At 59.8% G+C, this 22,321-nt stretch overlaps 1 protein-coding gene across 8 annotated transcripts in view; it reads left to right on the top strand.

Moving 5' to 3' along the window:
* Positions 1-15,541: 15,541 nt before the first annotated feature.
* The window catches only part of ATP2B4 (ATPase plasma membrane Ca2+ transporting 4), a 57,292-nt gene continuing 50,512 nt past the window's right edge, over positions 15,542-22,321 (top strand). For 7 of the 8 annotated variants that reach the window (XM_066203804.1, XM_066203802.1, XM_066203801.1 and 4 more), the window contains exon 1: positions 15,542-15,668. The gene's annotated coding sequence lies outside the window, so the exon portion shown is untranslated. Of the gene's footprint in view, positions 15,669-16,440; positions 16,700-22,321 lie in introns of those variants that run through there. The other variant, XM_066203799.1, reaches the window with a different exon arrangement.

Below are 22,321 nucleotides of genomic sequence, written 5' to 3'. Positions count from 1 at the left end.
TGGAAAGGCATTCGGGATGTGTTTATTCCTGTCGGAGCCCTTGGCCCGCGGCGGGGAGCGGGATCAGTCCGCGGGGAGCGGGCACCTGCTGCCAAGATCCCCCCCCAGAGGAACAAGAGGCGGGATTTGGGGCGGGGGACACAACTGGGGGTCCCTTGGAGGACCCCCTCCTCTCAGGGATCACAGGAGGAAAATGAATGAAGTGGAGGGGAGGGAAAAGAAATCCCCGGGATCACTTCGGGCTCCGGAGCGGAGTTTTGGGATAGATCCTGTCCCAGCCGGGCTGGGCGAGCTCGGGAACTCCAGCGAGGCAGGAATTGGGAGAGGATGTCCTAAAAGGCCCGTTCCCAGCGGGATGTCCTGGAGGGCCACACGGCTGACACCGAGCAGGGCGCGGGTCAATAATGTCGCCGTGTCCCCGGGGCAGGCGGTGTCCCCGGGATTGGCGGCGGCCCCGGGGCTGGAGGTGGCCCCGACCTTGTCCCCGGAGCTTGTTAATTATCCCAATCCATGATCGTCATCCATCATACGGGAATGATGACAATCATCATTGCGAGTATGTGACAATCATCATCATCATCATCGGCTCTTCGGGGACATCGGCACCTTCTGCTGCCCTCCACACCCGTCACTGTCCCCTCCTGCCTGTCCGTGCCCAGCCGTGCCCGTTATCCAAGGATTTCCTCGCTTTTATCCCTCTCATCCACCTGCCGGGTGTTGCCTCAGGGCTCGAAGGGATCTTCAGGGGATTTTTCCCTTTTCGAGCTCCCCAGGGTTATCCTCACCCTCCTCGGGCGGGCAGGAACCACGAGAAAATAAAAACAAAAATAAAAATATATTTAAAAAATAAAAAAAAAAAACAAAAATCTAAAAACTTAGAATTGAAATTTAAAAAAAAATAAAAAACTAAAAATTAAAAATAAAAATTAAAATTAAAATCCTTCTTTGGGAGCTGCCCTGCCGAGGTTTCAGGGGCGGCCTGCAGATCCCGCCCGCCCCAGGGGGTTTCCCGGCTGGACAATCTGGATATTGCTGGGACAAACCCAATTTTTTATTGGTGAGGATGTGCAGAAATCTGTCCGCTCTAGGAGCGGGGTCGTGTCCCGGAGCCCATCCGCGGGGTCTGACCCCGGAGCCGCCCCAGTCCCCGGGGGAACCGGGACCCGCCGGGGCGATCCCAGCGCGAGTGGCGGCGGCCCCGCTGCCGCAAACATCCCGGCTCGGGAGCCGCGTCCCAGTTTCCTCGTGCTGTTTGCATTGATCTGCCTCCCGGGCTCCGCTCTGCTCCAGTTTTTCATGGAACCTCACCCGCCGTCAGCCCAGAACGCGGCTCTGCCCCTCCCTCACTCCACAACCAGGTTTTTTTTTCCCCTCCCATTTTCCCTCTAATTTTCCCCATTTTTTTCCTCCCCTAAATATCTCGAGATCGCCTCGGCAGCAAAAAGCCTCACGGTTTGTTTTTTTTTTTTGGGGACCCTCACCACGCCCAGGGTTTGTGCCTCCCCCCAAACCAACCCAATTTTGGTCAAGCTGCCGCAAAAAAATAAAAGAAACAGCCCCCGGGAACTTCCTCGACCTTCTGGAAGCTTCACCAAACCTTTGGGAATGACCCTGAGGCTTCACGGTGATTTCCTGGGAGTGTGTGTGTGGGGGGGGGGGGATATTGTGGTTATTTTTATTTTTTTTTTTTTTTCCATTCTGAGGGGGAAAATGAAAATCGCTGAGGCACAGAAAGACTCTCACTTCCCTAAAAATCCTAATTTTAGCGCCCAGCGGGAGCCTCGTGCCGCCCGCGGGGGGTGGGAAACTGAGGCACGGGGATTTAAGGAGGTTTTTGGGGAGAAAAACCTCCTGAGTTTGCCCTGAGGGTGGTGACGGGGAATGTTCCCGGTCCTTTCCCGAGGAGGATTCCTTGGGTTTGCAGAGCACCCAGGAAACACGGAAAAATCATGTGGAAAATGGGGGGAAATGAGGGGGAAATGGGGAAAAACGGGAGGGAATGGGGAAAAAATGAGGAAAATGGGGGGAAATGGGGGAAAAAATGGGGGAAAATTGGGGAAAGTGGGGAAAAATGGGGGGAATGGGCGTAATGGGAAAAAATGGGGAAACGTGGGAGGAAAATTGGGGGGAAATGCGGAAAAATGGGGGAAAATGTGGAAAAATGGGGAAAAGGGGGAAAATGAGGGGGAAATGGGGGGAAATGGAGAAGGTTGGGAGGAAATGGGGAAAGATGGGGGAAAAAATGAGGAAAATGGGGGGAAATGGGGGAAAATGGGGGAAAACAGGGAGAAAGGGGGAAAAAATGGGGGGAAAATTGGGGAAAGTGGGGAAAAATGGGGGGAATGGGCGTAATGGGAAAAAACGGGGAAACGTGGGAGAAAAATTGGGGGGAAATGCGGAAAAATGGGGGAAAATGTGGGAAAATGGGGGGAAAGGGGAAAATGGGGGGGAAATGGGGGGAAATGGAGAAGGTTGGGAGGAAATGGGGAAAGATGGGGGGAAAAAATGAGGAAAAAATGGGGGAAAACGGGGGAAAAAAAGTGGAAAAACGGGATCCTGCTGCCCCACAAGCACCAGGAGAGGAATCAGCGCCGCCAGCTGCAGCCGCGGCTCCCTCGGGGCTCGGCGGCGGTGACAAGGAGCGGGCAGGCGGGGACACGGGGCCGGGGCGAGCGGGGACAGCGGCGCCGTGTCACGCCAAGCGACAGCCCCAGGGGCCGCCAGCGCTCACGGGCAGCAGCGCCAGAGCCGGGAAAAAATGCCCCAAATCCCGCTTGTCCCAAAGCCAACTTTCCGCTGGAAGCCACCGGCTGTCCCCCGGCCAGGTACAGGGACTTTGCCACGGCTTTGGACGCTCCCCTCATTAGTCACAGCCTGATTAATTACCCTGCTGCCTCCCTTCCCAAACAGATCTGGGTATCCAAGGCGCTAATGAAGAACTCCAGCGATTAATTGCAGGGGGTGAGTCCGCTCCTAATTAGGAGCAGATTTAGGGAATGAGCACTGGAGAGCTCTTGTGCCTCTGCTCGATTCCGACCTGGGGGCTTCTTAATGAATAATTAAGGAGCTGATTAAGCCCCGAGCTCGGAGGTTCGTGTCAGCCAGGCCGGCTGGGAATCGGGCCGGATCCTGCCGGGATCCAGGCGGGATCCAGCCCTGCTGGGAGCGGTTTTGCTGCTAGGAAAGGAGGTGTGAAGGTGGCCGGGAGCTGCCGGGTCCAGCCAGGCTCTCCGTGGGCGGGAAGCTTTTTACAGCTGCTCCCAGATTCCCAAAAATATAGTGAAACATGGGAATTTCACACTGCGTTATAAGAGCGTCACCTGGAGCAGGGACGGGGCTGTCCCTTTGGGATGTTTGGGTGCTCCAGGCTGGGCTCTGCCCGTCCCCTTTGGGCAGCAGCTTCAACCCTGCTGCTCCAGCTGTCCCTGACAAATCCCAAAGGAAAGGGGGATGCTGTTCTGGATTTCCCTGTCAAATCCCAAAGAAAAGGGGATGGAGATTTCCCTAAGCAATCCTAAAGAAAAGGAGATGCTGCTCCAGCTGTCCCTGACAAATCCCAAAGAAAAAAGGAGTTGCAGATTTCCTTAAGCAATCCCAAAGAAAAGGGGATGCTGTTCCTGGCTGTCCCTGTCAAATCCCAAAGAAAAGGGGGATGCAACTTTCCCTAAGCTTTCCCTTGTCCCCTCCCTGTCCCTGGCCAGGCTGGGCCCGGCCCCTGTGGGCTCTTGTTTAGGGCCGCGCCCCCTTTGCTGGGGATTCCCAATGGAGCTGGGGACAGGAATTTTCCGCTTTTCCCCCGCGGATCTCCCTGCTCGGAGCGGAACCGGGCGAGCCCCGCACAGTCCCAGTGCCAGAGGTGACGCTTTGTCCTCCAAGGGTCACTCAGGGCTGGGGGAGAAGCTGGAAATTAAAAAAAAATAATAATAAAAATTAAAAATCAGCACCCAAACGCCCTGGAGGAAAAAGGGCCAGAGAGCAGTCGAGTTTCCATCAGCGCTGGGTCACTGGAAAATCTGAGTGGGGAGAGAGGGAAGGAGAGAACTTCTGCTTCCTGAGAGCTCGAGGGAGGGAGCGGCTCATGGGGGCTCGGAGCGCTGCCGCCCTCGGGCTCTTCCCCAGGCTCCCCTTCCCTCCAAAAACTCCGCTGGAATGAGGATCCCGGGAGTTGTGCGGTGGCTGCTGCTGCTCCACTGATAACGAGGGACAAAGAGCAGCTGAGGTGTCCCCAGACAGGACACTGACCTGTCCCCACAGGCCAGACACTGACCTGTCCCCACAGGCCGGACACTGACCTGTCCCCAGGCTGGACATGGATGTGCTCACAGGCTGGATTCCAATCTGACCCCACAGGCCGGACGCTGATGTGTCCCCAGGCTGGACAATGATGTCCCCCACAGACTGGACATTGATGTCCCCAGGCCAGACACTGATGTCCCCACAGGCCGGACTCTGATGTCCCCACAGGCCAGACACTGATGTGTCCCCAGGCCAGACACTGATGTCCCCACAGACTGGACATTGATGTCCCCAGGTCAGACACTGATGTCCCCACAGTCTGGACTCTGATGTCCCCACAGTTTGGACTCTGATGTCCCCACAGGCCAGACTCTGATGTGTCCCCAGGCTGGACAATGATGTCCCCACAGTCTGGACATTGATGTCCCCAGGTCAGACACTGATGTCCCCACAGTCTGGACTCTGATGACCCCACAGTTTGGACTCTGATGTCCCCACAGGCCGGACTCTGATGTCCCCACAGGCCAGACTCTGATGTGTCCTCAGGCTGGACAATGATGTCCCCACAGTCTGGACTCTGGTGTCCCCACAGTCTGGACTCTGATCTGCCGGGTGCAGCTTCTCCTTCTCCAGGATCTGGGCTGGAAAGCCTCGATCCCAATCCCGGCTCAGGCGGGCTGGGATTTCAGGATTTCAGGGAGAATGGGAAGAAGGATATTTGTGACAGGGAGACGGGGACAAAGGGCGGCTAGAGGGGCTGTGAGTGGGGCAGGGCTGGAGGGTTCAATCCCTGCCGGATGGGAATCTCTGCCTCATATCCCTGCTGGATTCCTCCCTGCCTGGCTTTGCCGGGCAGAGCTGAGCCTGCACCTGCAGCCCCGAGGGACCACACGAAGCCTCCTCCTCCTCCTCCTCCTCCTCCTCCTCCTCCTCCTCCTCCTGTCCTGCTCCCCATCTGCTCGCGGCGCTGCCCACAGCTCCCGCCCGAGAGGGGAGCCTGTTCCCAGCCGCGGTGCCCGTGGCTCGGGATCCGCAGCCAAATCCAGCCGGGCAGGGCAGGGTGCGGGGTGCGGGGGCTGCGGCTCCCGCACAGCCCCTGGCTGGTCCTTCCCTGCAAACCCGGGGGGCTCGGGGGGGCACAGCCACGGGAAGGAGCTGCAGGGATGCCAGAGCTCGCCTGGGGAATGCCGCACCGCTGGTGGGATCCCGGAATGGTTGGGGTGGGATCCACACCTCCCACTGTCCCAGGCTGCTCCAAACCCAACGTCCAGCCTGGCCTTGGGCACTGCCAGGGATCCAGGGGCAGCCACAGCTGCTCTGGGAATTCCATCCCAGCCCCTCCTCACCCTCACAGGGAGGAATTGCTTCCCAGTCTCCCATCCATCCCTGCCCTCTGGCAGTGGGAAGCCATTCCCTGTGTCCCATCCCTCCAGGCCTTGTCCCCAGTCCCTCTGCAGCTCTCCTGGAGCCCCTTGAGGCCCAGGAAAAGGTTTGGATCCTGGAGCACACCTGGACTCAGGTTTGCATCCCCACCTCCAGCACCTGCCCTGGATCTTTGCCCCTTCAACCCCCAACCCGCAGCATCCCAACCCTGCAGAGATCCCTCATCCCTTCATCCTTCACCCCTCATCCCCTGGGCTGCACCATCCCCTGCCCGGCCTTTGGGGACGGATTTTCCCTCCTCTCCTTTGGGGACAGATCCTCCCTCCCCTCCTTTGGGGACAGATCCTCCCTCCTCTCCTTTGGGGACGGATTCTCCCTCCTCTCCTTTGGGGACAGATCCTCCCTCCTCTCATTTTGGGACAGATCCTCCCTCCCCTCCTTTGGGGATTGATTATCCTGCTCCTCTTTTGGGGACAGATTCTCCCTCCTCTCCTTTGGGGACAGATCCTCCCTCTCCTCTTTTGGGGACAGTTTCTCCCTCCCCTCCTTTGGGGACGGATTCTTCTCCCCTCCTGCCCTTCTTTGGTCGGTTTTATTATTTTTTTCTCCCCCGGGAGCTCAGCCTCATCCATCACCATCCTTTATGGATGAGATGTGTCATCCCTGACCCGGGTTCACCAGGGACGCTGCCAGCCCAGCCCGTGGCCCCTCGTTAGCTTAATTGCTCCTGGGGAAGCCGGGACGTGCCAACCCCGGGGCCTCCCGGTGCTTCATCACCGCCTGTCACGTCTTGTGCGGAGCAAAGTGGGGCTCGGCAGGGAGAAAAAAAAAAAAAAAAACCACAAAAAAGAAATTAAGGAAAAAAAAAAAAAAAAAGGGAGAAAACAGCTCGGTGGCAGTGGAAATGAAGGGCAGGTTCCCACGTCAGAGCCGGGAGCTGGGATCGGCTGTCTCAGCAGCCAGCGGGGACAGGAGCTGCTGGCGTCACCGCTGATGTGCGACACAGGCACAGGAGGGAGGGAGGGAGGGACATCTGTGCCAGAGCCGCAGCGCGGACCCTCCCGCCCATCCCGGCGATCCGAGGTGATTCCTGCAGCCCGACGTGTTCCCGGAATCCCGGACTCGGCGAGGCTGGAGAGGCCCTGCAGGATCGTGGAGTCCGAGCTGTGTCCGGTCCCCTCGTTGTCACCCGGAGTGTCACATCCAGGCCTTCCATGGACACCTCCAGGGATGGGGACCCCAAAGCTCCCTGGGCAGCTCCAATCCTGCTTTTTCCAGGGAAAAATTCCTCCCGGTGACCAACGTGACCTCTCACCCTGCGTGGGGACAGATGTCCCTGTCACCTTCCCAAGCAAGGCAGGGATCCGCTTTTCCAAGCCTGGCATTCCTGGGTGCCAAAAGCTCTGCGTCCTCAGGGCTGCAGGGAGAATCCTGCAGGGAAAATCCTGCAGGGAAAATCTTGCAGGGAAAACCCTGCCCTCAGCTTGGTGGTGGGGTGACAGTGGCTGTGTCCCAAATCTCCAGGTGTCCCACGCCATGGCTGCTTCCCAGTGAATTCCCATCCCTTTTCCCGGTGTGTCCAAGCCCTGCTGCCAGCTCTCCTTCCCTCCTGCTGCCGTGAGCTCCCTCTCCTCTCCCTGCCGTGACTCATTTCTCTCCTGCCAAGAGAAATTCTTGGATTTTTAAAGAAGCCCTGGGAGGGTTTTGTACCTGCAGAAGCTCCCAGCAGGTGCTATGGAGCTTTTCCAGGCTGGATACGGGCACGGGAGGATGGATGGATGGATGGATGGATGGATGGATGGATGGATGGATGGAGGGATGGAGGGATGGATGGAGGGATGGAGGGATGGATGGAGGGATGGATGGATGGATGGATGGATGGATGGATGGAGGGATGGAGGGATGGATGGATGGATGGATGGATGGATGGATGGATGGATGGAGGGATGGAGGGATGGATGGATGGATGGATGGATGGATGGAGGGATGGAGGGATGGAGGGATGGAGGGATGGAGGGATGGATGGATGGATGGATGGATGGATGGATGGAGGGATGGAGGGAGGGATGGAGGGATGGAGGGATGGATGGAGGGATGGATGGATGATGGAGGGATGGAGGGATGGATGGATGGATGGATGGATGGATGGATGGATGGATGATGGATGGATGGATGGATGGATGGATGGATGATGGATGGATGGATGGATGGGGATCAAGGAGCTCTCAGCGCCCAGGACCCGGCAGATGGAGCCAGGTTTGGAGCTGGGAATGGGATCCCACACTGGGGCAGGACTGTCCCTGTGCTCAGCCGGGGTGGAGCAGGGACGGGATGTTCCAGCTGCGGCAAAGTCCCCGGGAAGCACAACCCAAGCCCTGGGAGGGAAAAGGAAAACATTCCAGCCTGAGCAGGATCCCTGCAGGTTCTGAGGAGCCTCCCCCAGCTCCAGGAACGGAGCTGTTTGTGGAGGGTGGGAAGAGCTCCAGCTCCACCAGCCTGGAGCTCTGCCCCATCCCTGGAAGTGTCCCAGGCCAGCTTGGATCAACCTGGGACAGCGAGAGGTGTCCCTGTCCCCAGGGATGAGCTTTAAGGTCCCTCCCCACCCAAACCATTCCAGGATCCCATGAAGCGGCCTTGGCTCCCCTCTGTCCCCATCCCAGGTGACATTTCCTGGAGCTCACTCCCTGCTCCCTTCCCAGCCGGAGGTGAGGGGGAGCTGCCAGCCTGCTCCTGGCCCCCTCTGGACGGTGACAAGCGCAGGATTTGGGAATGCCAGGCCACAGGGTCCGGGATTATCCCAGTCCCCGGGATCCCTTCTCCTGCCCCACCACCCTGGGATGGGAATTTGGGGGTGTCTCAGTCACCCCAAAGTCACAGTGACACAAAGCCACCCCCTCCCACCTCAGCGTGGCTCTTCCAGCCCTTATCCAGCCGCTCTTCCCAGTCAATATTCACATTTTGCCTTTCCCAAGGAATTCCCGTGGCTCTCCCAGCCCTTGTCCAACAGCTTTTCCTGGTCAATATTTGCACTCCGCCTTTCCCAAGGAATTCCTGTGGCTCTCCCAGCCCTTGTCCAACAGCTTTTCCCGGTCAATATTTGCACTCCATTTTTCCCAAGGAATTCCCGTGGCTCTCCCAGCCCTTATCCAGCTGCTTTTCCCGGTCAATATTTGCACTCCGCCTTTCCCAAGGAATTCTCGGTGCCTCCTGCAGGCCCTGGGCCGCTGCCAGAGGGGAGGGAGGCCATCACCATCTGCACCTCCCCGAGCAAACTCCGGCCTTCCCCCGGCAGCCGGGGCCCCTCGGGGGCCGTGGGTGCGGCCACGTGCTCCCCGCAGGAAAATTTCTCCTCCGTTTTTGGTTGTGTGTGTTGCTTTTTTTTTTTTTTTTTTGTGATTAATTCCTTCCTCCCACCACGGCCGCCCGCAGTCCCATCTTTATCCACGGCTCCCCACTCCTCCTCTTCCTCCTCCTCGGCTGTAAAATATTTATAAATCCCTACATTAGGGCCTTTTCTTGATTTTTTTTTCCTGCTTTTTTTTTTTTTTTTCCCCCTTTTTCTCCCCTGCCTTCCACCCGGGCTCCCCGGCTCTGCTGAGCTCCAGGAATTGCTTCATTTCCATAAATCTCGGGGAAGGCTGTGAGGAATAATTTCGGGTTTTTTGGTTTTTTTTTTGGTTTTGGGTTTTTTTTTTTATCTCGGGGAATGCGCTGGGGGTTTTTTTTTGTTTGTTTGTTTTTTGTTGGTTTTTTTTTTTTAATTGCACTCATCTGCAGCTCCTCAGCGATGCATTATTGATGGCGATTATTCCAATAAAGGAGCCGTTCCTGGTTTGTTTTCCCCGGGAAAGCGCTTGGAAATGTGTCTGGTTTTCCCTGGTCCCTTTTTGTCCCTTGGTTTGGGAGGGGGTCACCTCTGCATCCGAGATTTTTCCATCCATTTTCACCCCTTTTTAGGGTATTTCACCCCTTTTTGGATATTTCACCCCTCTTTTAGGTATTTCACCCCCTTTGTTGGGTATTTAACCCGTTTTTTGGGTATTCCACCTCTTCTTTTGGGTGTTTCACCCCTCTTTTTGGGTGTCCCACCCCTCTTTTGGGTATTTCATCCCCTTTTTTGGGTATTTAACCCCTTTTTGGGGGTATTTAACGCCTCTTTTGTGTATTGCTCTGTGACATCAACACCGGTGATGTCCCCTTATCGTCACCCATTGTCCCGCAGGCACCTGAAGGCGGGTTTAGAGGGGAAACCGACCTTTCTGGAAGCAGGAATCCAGAGAATCCTGGAGGCTGGGAATGCCTGGAGGCTCCGGGTGGCTTTGCAGGGACTCCCCGTGCGCCCCCGGGCTTTGCCCCGCTGGTCTGGCCTCCAAATTTTGGATTTCGGGGGCGCGTCTGGGCATTTTCCTCTGGGAAAGCTCCTCCCGACCCCACAGCTCTGTGAAGGTGACAAAAGTGGCCCCGGCTGGGGTCGACCCTGCCCTGGCTGTCGCACCGCATCATTCCAACCCTACACTCCATGGGGTCACCAGCATCCAGGTGGGACCAAGGGCATCTCCAGCACCTTTTTATTTTTGTTTCCCCGCATTCCCGGAGGGAAGAAAAACCCCCAAGTAGGGCTGGGGAGCTCCCCCGCCTCCCCAGCTCGGGGCTGACAGCTCGGGAGTGACGGGCAGGGAGGTTTTTTCTCTCTCTCTCTCTCCCGCGCTGTCACTTCGCTCGGGTCCCTTTCAGCACCGCCCACCGCGCTGTCACCGCCGGTAGCGGGGACTTTCCTCGGGCCCACCAAGGTCCCCGAGCTGTTACCGCGCTGCAAACACCGAGTACAAGGTTCCTCCTTGATGTGAGGAACGAAACGAGGTCGGAACTGGAGGGAGAAATGTTCATTTCGGGAGGATCTCGGGGGTTTTCCCTGGAGTTGTGTTTCCCCGGGAATTGCTGGGGAGAGGATCCCGAGGATCCCAAGCGCTGCTGGCGGGGGGATCCGTGGAAAAACGCGGATCCAGCATTCCGAAATTCCTCCTCATCCCACCCAGGGATGCTCGGGAAGGAGCAGCCCAGAGGCTCCTCCTGAGCTGTCGCAAATTGTATTATTTTTTTTTGGGGGGGGGGTGTTTAATAACGGGCCCTAAATAGATTTAAAGCCTGCCGTGCGTCCAGCGCAGGGATGGGGAAGGGAAAAGGCTCCCGGGCACTCTGGTGATGAACTCCGTAGGTGAGCAAACAATTTCGTCTCCTAATTACAGCCATAAAGCAAAAATCCCCTCCCAGTCCCCAAATTCCTCCTCTCCTCCTGTCAAACCCCTTTTCCCCCGACGAAGGAGCTGTTTAATTAGGAATTAACGGGGCTGTTGGAGTAATTGGGAGCAGGAATGGGCTGGGAGAGGTTCATTAGTGCCGTGATGGGTAATTAGCAGCTCCGTGGCGGCGGGAATTTATATTTTTGGGGGGGTCTCCAAAGGCTTTGGAGTGAGGGGAAAGCCGGGAGATGCCACGATGGGACCTTTCCCGTCGGCATCCCAAATTCCAGGCAGGAATCCGAGCCTCGAACAGGCGCCTCCGGGTGCTGCAGCTCAGGGGCGAGCAGGGAGAAGGGAAAAAAGTGGGAGAAAAAAACAGGGGGGGGGAAAAAAAAAAATCCCTTTTCCAGCAGCTGCGGGAGCATCTCCAGCCCCGCGGTGCCCCCAGGACCGCCCGGCGTTCCCGGCAGAGCCTCTCCCGGGTTTATTTATCCCCCAGCACCGCCAGCCACGGCGCTGGCGCTCGCTCTCCCTATATTTAGCCCTTGAATGGAGAGAGATTTTTACAGACGCCTGACTCTCTCTCCCTCTGCCTTGTGCTCAAGAGTCACTCAGTGTTTCCATGAGGAACCCGGGGGGGGTCCAATCCCCAGCTCGGCTGGCCGGGCACGGTGACAAAAAAACCTTCCCCGCGTGTTCCAGCGGCGCTGGATTTACCCCCCTGCGCCCCCTCCGGGGATGAGATCAGGATCTGGCCCCGGGTTTTGATGGGTTTGTAACTTGGCTGATACAACTCGGCTGATTTAATTCATTTTTCGGGCTGAAGAAAACTCCACCTACAAGTTCCCAGCCTGGGAGGCATTAAAGGCAAATTAATCCAAATATTAGGGGCTGGGTTTAAAGGGAAATCATCGGGGAAGCCAGATTTTTTTTTTCCCTTTTTCTTCTTTTTCTTTTCCTTTTTTTTTTTTTTTTTTTTTTTTTTTGGGGAAGAGCCTGGTGGAGCGATGTTTTCTATTTTGGGATTATTTATTTTACCTCGGTGCTGCTCCTCGAGGCCTGGCACTGCCCAGGCCGGGCACTGCTCTGCTTCTCTTCCAGAGCAGCCAGAAAAGTGCTGGGAGAAGAAAAGAGGTGGCAAAAAATCGGGATAACAGCGGAGATTCCCATGGGGATTTATGTCCCTGATGGAGAACTCGGGTGCTGCTGGTCACCGGGGAGAGTTTGGCTGGTTTTCCAGGGAATGGGAAGGGAGAGGCCTTTGGAGACAGGATCCAGAGGAGCCTGCAGCAGGTGCTGGGTGCAAGGAAAAAGAGAATCCATCCAGGAATCCCTCCTGCATCCTGGTTGGATCTGATCCCCGCATCCATGGCCAGAGCCATGGAAAAAGGGGGATAATTAATGACCCAGAGATGATCTGAGGAGGATGAGGAGGATGAAGGCACAGCACAGCCCTGCAGGGACTTCCCGGTGGGATCCAGAATGTTCCCTCAGGGCTCTGCTGTGAGCTCCTGACAGAGCCTAAAGAGTCTGTCCCCACTGTCACCCCAAATCCAGCCTGTCCCCACTGTCACCCCAAATTCAGCTTGTCCCTACTGTCACCCCAAAAACCAGCCTGTCCCCATTGTCACCCCAAATCCAACCTGTCCCCATTGTCACCCCAAAAACCAGCCTGTCCCCATTGTCACCCCAAATTCAGCATGTCCCAATGTCACCCCAAAAACCAGCCTGTTCCCATTGTCACCCCAAAAACCAGCATGTCCCCAATGTCACCCCAAATTCAGCCTGTTCCCATTGTCACCCCAAAAACCAGCCTGTCCCCATTGTTACCCCAATCGAGCCTGTCCCCACTGCCACCCCCGTGGCTGTGACACCTGGAGCTGCCCCTGGGCTGTCCCCTCCTGCTCCAGGCCGGGTGAGCGGGACAGGAGCGGGAGCTCTGCTGGCTCAGGGCTCCTCGTGTCCTTCTCCTTCCTGCCCTGGCTGCAGCGTGGGGACACCTCTGTCACCACCCCGGGGAGGAGCAGGAGGGGTGACACCAGCACGGGCAGGTCACACACACACACACACACACAGAAAGGGTCCTAAAATATTCTCTGAAGGGATTTTTCCCGTTTGTAGCATGTGGGGACAGCTCGATGCCGGCTTGGAGGTGACGCTCCCGCTCCTGCCAGGATTTTCCCTTTTCCTCCACGTGCTTCTCCTTAAACACAGCCTGGAAGAGGCCCTGGGGCTGGTCACGGCCTGTCACTGCGCGGGAATCACATTTCCCACACGGATTTTTGGCTGCTCCCTCCCTCAGCCGCCGCCCCGGCTGGAAATCCTGCTTTTCCCCCATTTCAACCCCAAACCAGCAGCCCCGAGGAGGCTGCAAATTCCCGGCATTGCCGAGCTGCCCTGCTCGCAAGGCTTCCCTGAGGCAGGAAGGCTGATTTCCTCCCAGGAGCCCCCAAAATCCAGATGGTCAGAGATTCCTTCCAAGCTCCCAGAACCTGTTGGAAAAGGCCATTTACGTCTCAATAGCAGTTTTGCATCCCGGGCCCTTTGGAAGCCGGCGCCTGCCAGCTGCTCCAACACCTCTTTTCCAAGCTGTTCCAGGGTCATGGAGAGCCAGTCTGGTCAGGGCTGGCTGATCTTGGTGGAGGGATAAAATCCGTGTGTTTATTCCCTTTTTTTTGGTGGAGGGATAAAATCTGTGTGTTTATTCCCATTTTTTGGTGGAGGGCTAAAATCCGTGTGTTTATTCCCAATTTTTTGGTGGAGGGATAAAATCCATGTGTTTATTCCCAATTTTTTGGTGGAGGGATAAAATCCATGTGTTTATTCCCAGTTTTTAGTGGAGGGATAAAATCCGTGTGTTTATTCCTAATTTATTGGCGGAGAGCTGAAATCCGTGTGTTTATTCCCATTTTTTTAGTGGAGGGATAAAATCCGTGTGTTTATTCCCATTTTTTGGTGGAGAGATAAAATCAGTGCGTTTATTCCCATTTTTTTAGTGGAGGGCTAAAATCCGTGTGTTTATTCCCTTTTTTTTTTTTTTTTTTTTTTTTTTTGTGTGTGTTGCCAAGCATGGAGCGGTTCAATGGAAGAGGCCTGAGGTTGTTTTTTGAGACTCAACGTTTTTCCTCGTAGTGAGAATCCCCAGCCTCAAAATCCTTTCTTTTTTCAGAAGGAACAACCCCGTGAACTCCCCCGGAAGATGCCGAGGAGGAATTCCCAGCCCAGGGCGTTTTCCTCCCCTCAAAGCAAAGCTCAGAGCCAGGTCGTGCACCAAAGGACGTAGAGATGGAATTAAATCCAACGAGGGCAGCTCTGATGCCACTCAAACACCATTCCCTGCTCCAAACAAACCCCTGGATCAGCTCAGCTCAGCGGGAAGCTCCATCCCGGTGCGCTGAGAGAGGGATTTCGCTGGAAAAGGGAAAGGAGGAATTCCCAGGCTCGGGCTCCTTGGCCTGTGCAGCAGCACGTTGAGGAATGTGGAATTATGGAGCTGCAGGCCCCCAAGGGGGGAAAATCCGCGTTGGGAGCTCTAATGAGGGGCTGTGCCCGCACGGGTGTTGCACTGGTTTAACTGGAACCGCCGGGAACCCCAGCTGGGCCTCGGGGAGGGGATTTCAGGTGTCCCCTCCCAGCCCCGCTGGCCCCGAGGGCACGACCGGATCGTTCCCGGGCTTTGGGATGGAATCCATCAGGGATTGTATCCGGGTTCCTTTAAAAAAATAAAAGGGGGTGAGGGTGAGGTCTGGGATGGGGGAGCCTCGTGGCTCTCAGGGTGCCGCTGTCCCCAAAGTGATGCTGTCCCATGGGGGGACGGCCGCTCTCAGGGCGGGTCAGACGCGGGGGATCAACCCCAAAACCCCCAAACCCACCATAACCCCACAAAGAACCCCGATTTTGCCACAGGTCATGAAGTTCCTTCTGCCTCCCCCACACCCGGAGTGAGCGTGAGGGTGCCCTCGCTTTTTGGGGTGCCCACACCGCCCTGGGAGGGGTCCCCACATTGCCCGGGGATGTCCCCACACTTTTTGGGGGGGCACACCGCACACTGCTCATTGGGGTGCCCACACTGCTTGGGGGTGCCTGGGGCTGCCCCTGGGGGTCCCCACATTGCCCGGGGGGTCCCCACATTATTTGGGGTCGCACCCCACATTGTGTCCGTGGGGTCCTCACACTGTTTGGGGTGCACACATTCTCTTGTCCTAGGGGTCCCCAAACTTTCTGGGGGTGCACCTGGCACCCGGTCCAGGGTGTCCCCATTCTTCCCGGGAGTGTCCCCACCCTTTCCGGGGTGCACCCGCCGCCCTGTCCAGTGTGTCCCCATCCTCCCGGGGGTGTCCCCATGTTGCCCCGGGGGTGTCCCCACCCTCTCCGGGGGTGCACCCGCCGCCCTGTCCAGTGTGTCCCCATCCTCCCGAGGGTGTCCCCACTCCTCCTGGGGGTGTCCCCACCCTTTCCAGGCGTGCACCCCCCACTCTTCCCGTGATCTCCAGCCCCAGTTTGGGGTCCCCCCGCGCTGTCCCCCCTCTCCGGGCCGTTCACCCCGTTCCTTCGGCCGTCCCCCTTAAGCCGCCGTCGGGGCGTGCAGCCACCTTAAGGGAGCCCCTCCCCCGGCGGGCTGGGACGAGCCCTCCCCCTCCCTGCCCGCCGTCCCCTCCCTCGCCGGCCCGGCCCCGCACGGCCCCGCACGGCACGGGGGTTGCCATGACAAGCATTTTCTCCCGTTAGCTCCGGGACCGGTGCCCCCCTCCATCCCATGGCCAGTCGCGGAGGCTCCGCCGCCAGCCGGGCGCCGTGGGACCGGAGCCGGTGAGTGCCCGGGGGGGTGGGGGGACCCCGGCAGCGGGCTACGGGGGGTCCCGGTGTCGGGGGCACACACGGCAGCGGCGTGGGGCGGCGGTGGAGGGGGTTCTTTGCAGGGGCGGGGGGCGCGGGTGGGCGGCAGCATCGCCGCCGCCGCTCTGGCGGGGCGGGTGGGGCGCTGCCAGCGGGGGTTTCACCCGCCCCGATCCGTCCCAGTGCAGCAGGTGGGATGGCGGGGGGCTCGGCGTGGGTTCCTAAATCATGGAGGGGGGGCTCAGCGTGGGACCCCCCCCCCCCGGACCCCAACCCCACGTGGGGTGATGGGGTGACCGCGGTCCGGCCGCTCTGGGGCGTGGGCGGCTGCGGGGCGTGCAGCCCCCAAATGTCTCGTGGGGGGGGGGGCAACTCCGGCAGCCCCCCGGTATTTGGGGTGGGGAGGACGCTCCGCTCGGATCCTACAACTTGTTGCCTGCCCTTGAAGCGGCGGAGGTGGGGGATATGAGGTGGGGGGCGCGGGGTTCCCGGTGGCGCGTGGTGCTGGATTTTTTGGGAGGCAGCGAGTTGTGGCATTGCGGGGAGGAGGAGGATGAGGACGATGGAGGAAGGAAGAGGCGGGGGAAGGGGAGGGGGGCTTGCGGCAGCCCAAGGACAGAGCGGGGAAGGTGCTGCGTGGGTGGGTTTGGGGTGGTTTTTTTTTTGGGGGGGGGGCTGCTCCCTGCCTGGAGTGGGGTGACTGGGGTGGGGGGGCGCGTGGGGAGGGTGGGATGCGGTTGGGGAGGTGCGTGGGGGGGTTGCCCACGCCGCGGCTGGGCACGTCCCCCCTTTCCTGCCTGCACCAATCCAGCTGGGCAGAGCCACGGCAGAGAAAACAGGAGTGGGGAGGCGGAAAAATAAATTAAAAAAAAAAAAAAATCAGGAAATCTATCGCAAAGCCCGGCCAGGCTCTTTGGCCTCGTCCGTCTCCTCCTGCCTGTGTCCCCAGCGCTCTCCCAGCGCATCCCGGCTCCGGAGCCTCGCAGCATCCCTGGCCCGGCTCGGTGGGTCCGTGCCCCCCGTGGGCTGCCCGGCGGCGGGGGCGGGGGGGGCTGTGCGGAGCTGGGTGGTCCCTCCCCGCTTCGCCAGAGGCGAGTGGAGATGTTGGGAGGGGAGGAGGGACAATAGGTTATTGTGCTCTTTCTTATCTCTGGAGACCTGAGCTTGGGTGGGGGTTTGCAGTGCGAGGCTCAAACCAGTGCAGCCAGTTTCTGCCCGTGGCCGTGGACCGGCGGCCCTGGACGTGGGTGGACGGGCAGGAGCCGAGGGCAGCGAGCTGGGGTGGAGGTGAGTGCTCAGAGCTCGTCGTGGGGCACCCAGAGCCGTCCTGGGGCCGGGGGACCCCGAGCGGAGCCCCCCACCCCAAACCCCCCCCTCCCACCCCGGGCTGCGTGGACCAGGCAGGGGCTGCAGCGCTGCCTGCGCCCCGCCTGCCTCCAGACACTGCCCTCAATCTTTCGCTTCCCTGAGCACTGAAACGCACCTAAATTATTAAATCATGAGCGAGAGAGAGCTGACGCCCCCGCGCTCCGCCAGCCCCACCCCGCCGCGCCCCGGGGATCCCTCCCTGGCCTTGGGCTTCCCTCCCCGGGTGACCCCCCCCGGAACCCCACCCGGGGGCTGGCTGGCGGTTCGGGGGGGGCTGCAGGTGCCCGTGGCATCTGGGGGGTGGAGGACCCTCCCTCAGCGGTGGGCGCAGGGTGGGCTTGGAGGCCTCCCCAGATTGCAGGCTGTGACTGCCTGGGGCCGGGCTGGATTCACTCGTGGCCGTGGGGAAGGTGCCAGCGCCGGGATGGTGCAGGTGGAGCTGCAAGCGCCCGGGGCAGGAGGGCAGCGCTTCCCCATTCCTGCCCTGGCTCCCCGCATTCCCCGCGGGCCCCGGCCCCGTCCCACCCCGGCCGTCGGGTGGGAGCCCCGGCTGCTTCCCTGCGCCCTTCCTGGCTGGAAAAGCGCTGGGAAGTGCTGCGGGTAGAGAGGTTTTGAGAGGGCGCCGGCTGTTGTTGGGTGTTGGTTTCTTTTTTTTTTTTTTTTTTTTTTTTTTTTTTTTTCTCCCTTCGCTGGCGATGATGACGGAGGGAATTCCCTGCGCTGCCGGCTCGCCGCTCTCGCGTGCCGTGGGTCCCGCATCTCTTCCCGGGGGAATTGTGTCGCTGTCACCCGAGCCTGGGCGCCTCCGGAGCCGGGAGCAGGCGTGCCCGAGCCCCGCGGGCAGGGCGGGGGCAGCCCAAGGGTGGCACAGGTCCTTGGGCAGGATGAGTAAGAGCAGGGAGGGACGGCTGCTCCTCTCCACTATTGTTCAGCAGCCGAGAAAGCGCCGGGGTGGAGCTGAGCCTGGAGTTTCCCCTTGTCCCCAAGCCCTGGCGGAGGAGCCCAGCTCCTTCCCCCGCCTGCCCCCTGCCCGCCCCTCGCCGGGCTCTCCGCGCCTTCCCCGCTCCTCTCTCGGCTTGTGGTTTGTCGGGTTTTTTTTATTTTTTATTTTTTTTTTTAATCCTTTTCCTGTTTCTCCTCCCTGCTAGGCCACGAGCGGAGTTTTCCCGCAGCGGCCACACGCGCCCGTTCCGGCAGCGCGGCTTGGAGCCCGTGGGGAGATTTGGGGACCCAAAATCTCTGCGGTGGCGGCGGAGGGGGGGGACGACTCGCAGCCGCCCGCCCGTTTGCTGCTGCTGCTGGTCCCCGCCGAGGGCCCGGGCAAGGGCTGGCAGCTCCGGCTTCCTCCTCGCCCACGGCTCCTCCCCGCCGGGCACGGCTGCGCCCTGCCGGGAGAGGAGCCGGCCGAAAACCTGGGGTGAAAGCGCGGGGACCCCGCGGGGCTCCGGGAGCGGCCGGGCAGGGACGGAACGAGCCCCGGCACGGACGGGGAGCCCCGGCAGGGATGCTCGGTGTGACCGTGGTGATGGGTGCGGGTCCTCTGGGAAGTGACTGATGGTCAGTGATGAGAGTGACCATGGCAATGGGATGGAGGTTCTTGGATGGGAAGGGACCAGTGATGAGAGTGACCATGGCAATGGGATGCAGATGGGGTGGTGACTGGTCAGTGTGGCTGTGGCAATGGGATGCAGGTCCTTTGGGGAGTGACCATGGGATTGAGATCCTTAGATGGGAAGTGACCCATGCTCTATATGACCGTGGCAATGGGAAGTGACCTTTGCTTAGTGTGACCACGACAGTAGGAGGTGACCAGTGCTCGGTGTGACCATGGCAGTGGTCAGTGACCAGTGCTGGGTGTGTCCATGGCAGTGGGATGCAGCCCTTAGAAAGGCAGGTGACCAATGGTCAGTGTGACCACAGCAATGGGCTGCAGATCCTTGGATGGGAAGTGACCAGTGCTGGGTGTGTCCATGGCAGTGGTCAGTGACCAGTGCTCGGTGTGACCACGGCAATGAGCGGTGACCAGTGCTTGGTGTGACTTCCCTGGCGTCTCCCATCTCCTGTGGTTTGCTGGGAGCTCCAGGATCCATGGCCGCTGCTGGGTGCCTGCAGCATTCCCAGTGAGGGGATCTGCTGTGCAGAGCAGGAGATGATCAATCAGTGGGGGCAGCTGGGAATCTGAACCCTTCCCTGTCCCCCTCGTGTTGTGCCGGGTGGGAACAGGGACCCGCTGGATGGTCACAGGGCTGGAGATGCTCCAGGGGGAAGCAGCTTTGATGGCTCAGGGTGGCAGAGCTGTCCCCAACCTCCTTCCTCTCCACAAAGCTGAGGGACAGGGACAGGCAGGTGGCAGGATCCTGCCCAGCCCAGTGGTTTTCCAGTGGAAACCACTGGTTTTCCCAGTGCCAGGGGATGTGTTTTGGGGAGCAGGGCCAGCCTTGGGGTCCCTGGGAGCAGTGACAGCCACAATCCCTGTCACCTCCTCCCAGCACCGAGGCCGAGCTAATGAACCCTGTGACTTTGATGTTTTAATTGCTTTTGGCTTTAATGAACGGGGATAATAGAGTTTCCATGGACTTATAAAACCCTGCCCTTCTGCTGGATCAGGAAGAAAAGGGAAAAAAAGACACAAGGTAGGGCTAGGTAGGGGCAGGAGGCAAGCTGGAGCCCTGTGGGGAGCACATGACACCCGCTGGGGTGTCACCCACCCCGGCTGGTGACTCTTTTAAACCGCTAATTAAGCACCTTAAATCCTGGGAGAGCTCTCTGTGAGTAACAGCTGAGTTCAGAGTCCTCCTGCGTTTTGTGAGCTTCGGGGAGGGAGCTCCGATGGCAACGTGGGAAGCTGGTGCACAGCCAGGCCCCTGGGATCAGGAACTGGGGATGTGGGATTCCCTTTGGGGGCTCCCTGCAGGGTGACCAGGCCACTGTGGCCCAGGCTGGTGACAAGGGACATGGGGACACTGGTGGGGTGCTCCTGGGCATCTCCTTGGGATTTCTGCATTGTGGCATCAAGTCCTAAATGGGGACCAGGAGGGTGCAGGCTGGGGAGGGGACACAGAGCTGTGACACCAGCAGCCCTCTGCAGGGACCAGTGCCACACCAGTGCCACACCAGTGCCACATTGCAGGGACTGGGTCACACCAGTGCCACACCAGTGTCACACTGCAGGCACCAGGTCACACCAGTGTCACACCAGTGCCACGAAGCAGACACCAGTGCCACACCAGTGCCACACCAGTGCCACAAAGCAGACACCAGGCCACACCAGTGCCACACCAGTGTCACACCAGTGCCACACTGCAGGGCCCAGGCCTGTCCCCTGCCACCCCCGCCCACTGCAGCCACCCAGGGCCAGGCCCTGGCGTGTCCCCAACCTGGGGAACTCCTTGGCCAGGGCAGCACCAGCAGCCAAGTGAGGGAAGCTTCAGCCAAAGTGCTGGCGTTTTTTTGTGCTGACGGGGGAAACTTTTTTTCCTTCGACGCTTCCACGGCAGGGATGAGTCGGCAGCTGGGCTGAGCCGAGCGGGGCGCCGGGGGCGAGGCTCAGCGCCGCTTCTCCCGTTCCGTGCCGTGCCGTGCCGTGCCGTGCCGTGCGTCTCCCCGCCGCCCAGGCGGCCGTGGGCTGCGGGAAGCGGCGGCGGCGGCGGAGCCGTGCCCGGGCAGAGCTCGGCAGAGCGTAGGAGTCCCCACCCGGAAGAGTTTGTCCGGCGGGGCCGGGCAGGGAGGAGGAATCCGATCCCTCCTTTTCCCAGGCTGGGATCCCAGCGCGCTTGGCTCTCCGTGGCCTCGGCCGGCTCCCCGAAGCCCCCCGCCAGCCCTTGGTGGTTCTGGTGGCTCATCCCGCCGTGGCCGGGAAGGGTCTTCCCAGCAAAGCGGCGATTCCCGACATCTCCTCTTTTGTCTGCGGCTCGGAAAGGTCAGCCCTGCCTCGCCTTCCCTTTTCAGGAGCTGTAAATAATCCCCCGCGCTCCTTGTGCCGCGGGGCCCGGCTCCAGGGCTGAGCCCAGCATCCTCCTCCTCCTCCTCCTCCTGCAGGAGCCGTGCCCGGGGCAGGCGATGCCGGCCCGGGGGGGACCCAGCGCTGCGGAGCCGGGGGGACAGCGGGGTGGCCCGGGGGGCGGGGGAGGGGGACAGCGGCGTGTCCCATGCCAAGGGCAAGACTCGGGATGGCAGCTCCCGGCTCCTGCCTTCCCCCAGGCTAAAAATAAGCCGCTGGCTTCTCCCCGTGCTGCCTCTGCTGGGGCTGGGGGGGCCGGCGGTGGGCAGGGGGGAGCCGGGGGGACCCTGGGGCAGCGCAGCCCCCCCAGGGCGGTGGCCGGGTCTGTGTGGGGTGTGCGGGGTTGGAAGCGACCTTTGCTCTTTGGGCCTCGGGGTCGGCGATCGGATTTTCGGCTCCGGGCTCGGGTTTCGGGCAGAAGGTGTCTGATTTTCGGCGCCGTTTCTCGAGATGCTAATTCAGGACCCTGGTGCAGCAGCTGGAGCTTTAGTGTCCCTTGGCCATCCCTGTGCTGGGCCGGGAGGTGCCCGCTGGTCCCTGGAATGCCCTCGGCTTTTCTTTTTCGCTCCTCGCCTTTTGTTCCTGCTTGGGAATGCCGATGCCTCGCCTCTGCGGGGCTCCAGCCTTTCCAGAGGCTCAGCGGCGTGGCCCTCGCCGCGTTCCAGCTCCTCGCCTCGCCTCTCCCTTCCCCACCTCCTTAAAAATAACCCCGCTGTTGCTGGAGCGCTGCTGGGGCCGCATCCCGGGATTGGCGTGGGAAAGCTGCTTCCCCACTCCTGCCATCCCACAGGCAGCCCGGGAACGGCGGGATGAGCGAGGGGACAGCTCAGTGCTTCAGCACCGTCCCCTCTCATCCCACGATTTTGGGATGAGCCCTGGAAAAACGGGAAGGCTCCAGCACCGTCCTCTCTCATCCTTGTTCTGTTGAAGCTCCCTGATTTTGGGATGAGTTCCGGGTAATCAGGAAGGCTCCGAGCGGGATCTGCCGGGCTGTGGGATTCTCGTGGCACCTGCAGAGCTCAGCCCCGATCCCCGGAGTGATGGATGGCTGCAGCTGGCAGCCGGCAGCGCCTGGTGCTTCCCGGAGCTTCCCGCTCCAGAGGGGCTTCCAGCCGGAGCCGGGCACGTGGCCGTGCCAGCAGCAGGGACCCGGCGTGGCCTCGGCGATGGGGACACGCCTGGGGCTGACCCGGGCTGGGAGGGAGCTCGTGCTCCGGCGTGAACCTGAGTTAAACATTTATTCCTGCCTCTGGAGCAG

Source organism: Chamaea fasciata, unplaced genomic scaffold (assembly GCF_029207755.1).
Source record: "Chamaea fasciata isolate MVZ Bird 193981 ecotype frontalis unplaced genomic scaffold, bChaFas1.0.hap1 SCAF_25, whole genome shotgun sequence".
Classification (NCBI taxonomy): domain Eukaryota; kingdom Metazoa; phylum Chordata; class Aves; order Passeriformes; family Sylviidae; genus Chamaea; species Chamaea fasciata.
Note: the sequence above shows the minus strand (reverse complement) of the source record. Positions and strands in the feature narration are given on the sequence as shown.